The sequence below is a fragment of the Eptesicus fuscus genome, chromosome 14 (genome assembly GCF_027574615.1).
Source record: "Eptesicus fuscus isolate TK198812 chromosome 14, DD_ASM_mEF_20220401, whole genome shotgun sequence".
In the NCBI taxonomy this organism is placed as follows: domain Eukaryota; kingdom Metazoa; phylum Chordata; class Mammalia; order Chiroptera; family Vespertilionidae; genus Eptesicus; species Eptesicus fuscus.
In genome coordinates, this window is record NC_072486.1 from 51,893,248 (window position 1) to 51,898,146 (window position 4,899).

Here is a 4,899-nt window from a genome sequence, read left to right on the forward strand (position 1 = left end):
TTAGAACTCCTGTTGCTCTGGACATAAATAACTCCAGGTGGCCTGGGGTGGGAGGCAGGGAGAGAGGCACTTTCCTATACAAGTATCTAACTTCCATGTTGTTAATAATGGGAGGGGATGGACAGAATAATATTTGAAGGTCGTGTCTCAAACTTCATCTAAGCATTTCTGGAGATGGGCAATAGGCATGTGTTGTCTGACACATCTTCTGAAAGCTCTACATCTTGGGAAAAGAAAGTATCTTTTTTTTTTTTTTTTTTTTTTTTTAGCAAAGTTGGGCTTGGCCATCGAAGACATGAGATAGGGATGTTGACTAATAATATCTGGATCATCCCTCTGCTTCTTGAAGGTACTGGAAAGTAGTAAGGTGTATAGCCTGCCTGGATTCACATGGCCCTGATGTTGTGGCACTTCCCTTTTTCTTATAGCCCTGAAGGGCTCTCTCCCCACTTAGCAACCAAACCCCAACTAGAAGACTGCAAGAAAAGAGGTTCTTTATCCTTGCTTTATTTTTTAAATTTATTGTGGTAATATACACATAAAATGATCACTTCAATCATTTTTAGGTATACAATTGCATGGCATTAATTATATTCACATTGTTGTGCAACTATCACCAGTATTTATCTACAGAACTTTTTCATCATCTCAAGGTGAAACTCTGATACCCATTAAACATTAACTCCCCACTATCTGCTCTCTAGAGCCCCTGATAATCAATGCTCTACTTTCTTTTATAAATTTGATTACTCTAAGCACCTCATAAAAGTGAAATCATACAATATTAGTTCTATTGTATCTGGTGTATTTCACTTAACATAATGCTTTCAAGGTTCATCCATGTTGTATCATGTATGAGAATTTCATTCTTTTTAAAGACTAAATAATTTAATTGTATGCATATACTAATTATGTTTTTCCATTCATCCATGGTTGGACATTTAGGTTGTTTCCACCTTTTGGCTATTATGAGTGATACTGTTACAAATATTAGTGTACAATTATCTAAGTCCCTGGTTTCAATTCCTTTGGGTACATACCTAATCGCTGGAATTGCTGGATCTTACTGTTATCTTTGCCTAATGTTTTGAGAAACTGCCATATTCTTTTCCTCAGTGGCTATGCTATTTTACATTTCCTCAAGCAATATACAGTGTTCTAATTTCTCCACATCCTCATCAATACTTGTTACTTTCTGTGTTGTTGTTGTTGTTGTTATTGCTGTTGAGAGTAGGCATCCTAATAGATGTGAAGTGGTAGCTTATTGTAATTTTGGTTTGCATTTCCTTAATGCCTAATGACATTGAACACCTTTTTGTGTGCTTAATGACTATTTGTAAATCTTTTTTTTTTTTTTAGAAATGTGTATTGAAGTCCTTTGCCCATGTTTGAATTGTGTTTTGTTTTTGTTTTTTTGTCTTTGTTTCTGAGTTCCTTGATTTTTGAAGCTCAGAGTGTAAAGTGTTTGAATCTTGTTGGCATAATGGTGTGTTTTTAAGTATGTGTGGCAAGTGATGCCTTTCAATGCTTGAATGGCTCAAACATTTCTTTTATGGGACTGTCCCTCGTCTGTCCCTCTGGTGGCTCATTAGCAGTCGACCATCCTTGTGACTAGAGGTAGCTCCCAGCTATGTCTCCTGCCACCCCCAACTCCCTTTGCCCCTTTGCTGAGTTGTTGGGTGGATAATAATAATAGAAGAGGGGCCATCCCTCTTCAGGAAGGACATTGGTAACTGGGTGTCCAGGGTACTCATTATGGGAACTCAGGTACAGCCTCCTTCTTGTGTCCAGCCCTTTACTTCTCATCCTAGCCCTATCATCTCCATCACCAAAAAACCATAATAACTTTTAAGAGGACTATAGTCTATAACAGCAAAGAGATATGTGGGATTTGTAAAACCATAGACAGGTTCACCCAGATACTCATGCAAAGCACAGAAGAGTATGGGATGGTGAGGGGTCACATGAGCATGCATGCACACACTCATACACATAGAAAGTACATAGGTGGCATGGGTTCTTAAAGTGTTCAGTCACCATGATCCCTTGTATTTTCTTTTACGTTGGAAGTATGTCCTCTCCTGTTGACAGCTATATTCCCACCTGTGTTCCAGATCCAGTTTTCTTTCTGTCTCTTCTGTCATCTGTCCCTATCACTTTCTTCTCTAATGTTCTCACATGTATATCTTCAACCTCTTCCTCTCCACTAGTTCTAGTCAGCAAATAACCATGCTCTAGTCTTTTCCATCTTCAAACAAGTTGCAAACACCCTCCACCTCACCACCACTTTTTAGCTATTACTGCCCCATCTTTTTTTTCTCTTTCTCTTCAGGGCCAAATTTCTTAAGAGAAGACTTCATTTTCCACTGACCTTACACAGATTCCTCAATCCATTGTGATGTGACCTTACCTCTCCATGCTACTGATATCACTCTCATCAAGGTTATCCATCTACCTGTAGTTAAGTCCACTGAAATACTCAATCTTGCTTGAACTTTCTCTAGCATCTGTCAGATTATAGTCAACCTCTCAGCATATCCACAGCCACATACTATACCAATCTGTCTGCATCTCTTCAACAATCCCTTCAATATTTTTGGTCCATAGGCTCTGTTTTTCCCACCACCTGGGCATTCCCATCCACTTCATAGATTGCATTAACATGCACACATTTGAGATTCCCAACCCCTTATCTTCAATTTAGATATGTCTCCCAAGCTCCAGGCATGAACAGCTTGGATTCCTATCTATTGCACATCTGTACCTAGATATTTTACAGACACCTCAAATTCAACATGTCCCAAACTGAACAACTTTTCTTCCTCACCAAACCTGCTCCTCCACCAATGTTTCCAACCGAATCAAAGTTGCCCAAGTCAGAATCCTTGGCACCATCTACATCTGTCTCAACTCTCATCTCCAGTACTTCTCAAGTCTTATGGATTCTTTGCTTAAACATCTCCTTTGAAAAGTAACTAGTAGTGATTAATAATACATCACATGGTACAAAATTGAAAAAGCACACAAGATATATGGGGGTGGAGGGAAGCTTTTCTACCTCTGTCCAGCTCTTCTGGTGTTCTTTCCAGGGGCATTCACTTATAAAAGTTTGTTATTTATCCTTCCAAAATTACTCTCTGCATATCCAAGCATATGTATCTATGTTTCTCTTAAAAATACATATAATAGCCCAGCCAGTGTAGCTCAGTGGTTGAGCATCAACCTATGAACCAGGAAGTCACAGTTTGGTTCCCAGTCAGGGCACATGCCCAGGATTTTGGGTCTGATCCCTAGTAGGGAGTGTGCAGGAGGCAGCCAATATTATCCTATCTAATAAAGAGGGAATATACTAATTGACCCTCACGCTGTCACAAAGATGGTGCTGCCCACAGCCAATAAGGAGGGAATATGCAAATTGCTGCCCCACCCTCAAAGATGGTGGCACCCACAGCCAATAAGGAGGGAATATGCTAATTGACTGCCACGCCCTCAAAAATGGCAGTGCCCACAGCCACAAGATGGCAGCGCCCAGTCCCCTCAGCCCCGCCGGGGTGGCAGGCAGTGGATTTTTATGCACTGGGCCTCTAGTATGTACATAAATACATGTAATAGTACAGTATATTAGGAAAACAGTTCTTGCTTTTCTCATTTAATATATTTTGAAGATTGTTTCATGACACGATGACATAAAATCAACCCCTTTCATTTGTCTCTGCCTCTCTGAATCCCACTGGCATTCTAAAATGGGCCACTGTTATCTCTTGTCTGCATCACAGGATTAGGTTCCTAACTGCTCTCTCTGCTTATAGTTTCAGTCTTCTCTGATCCATAGTGCACACTACAGCCAAAATGACCTTCATAAAATGCAACTTCTGCCTCAAAAGCCCTTCCATGAGAATCTCTTCAGCCTCCTCACATATCTCTCCTCTTGCACTCTGTCACCAAGCTAAATTATTATATTATTATTAGTTACTCGATGGTACTATATTCTCCTTCTCCTTGACCTTCACAATTTGTGGACCTTTCTACCTTTCTGCACCTATTCCCCCTTTTGTCTTTGTAACTCGTGTTCATCCTACTGGTCTCAATGACCATACATTGATTGTGTGTTTGTGTGTGGGGGTGGTGTTCCTAACCCATAGGCTGGGCTAGAGCCCACCTGTTCTATGTTCTCAGGCCATCTATTTTTTCATTTTATTACACATCCTGAACTTTATTGTACTTACTTGTTTAAATGTCCATCTTCTTTAGTGGATTCTAAGGCAAAGATGACGTCATCTCATTCATCATTGTGTTGTCAGTGCGTGGCATAATTCCTGGTACAATGAAGTGGAAAATAAATATCTATTAACTGAATCTATGAATGATTGACCTATTTTTATTCTAAGTTTTCCCAGTGAGGTAACAAATGCCTGCCTTTGAGTGGGGTTGCAATCATTAAAAATGAGCAGATGATATGGGTAGAAACACTTTGGAAAGGCAAAGCACCATCACAAATGTGATTATTGAGAAATATTCCATATATACGTGTGTGTGTGTGTGTGTGTGTGTGTGTGTGTGTGTGAGTGAGAGGGGGGGGAGGGAGGAGACAGAGAGAGAGAGACAGACAGACAGAGAGACAGAGAAAGACAGAGAGAGAGACAGAGAGAGAGAAAAGGAGAAGGAGGAGAAAGAAGTGGATATTATGAGGAAGAAGAAAAGAAGGGAAGAACAACCACAGCCCCAGAGCTCTGAGACTGGATCTTACTGAACCATCTGGTGTGTGGTACCTTCTGAAAGCAGCAGTCAAGGCCTCAAGAGCCTGATAAGAAAGGCAAAGATGCAGGCACAGCCATTGCTGCACAACAGACAGACAAGGTGAGTGAATCAGGAGCTGAAGGGTTCAAGTGGCCGGCAGAT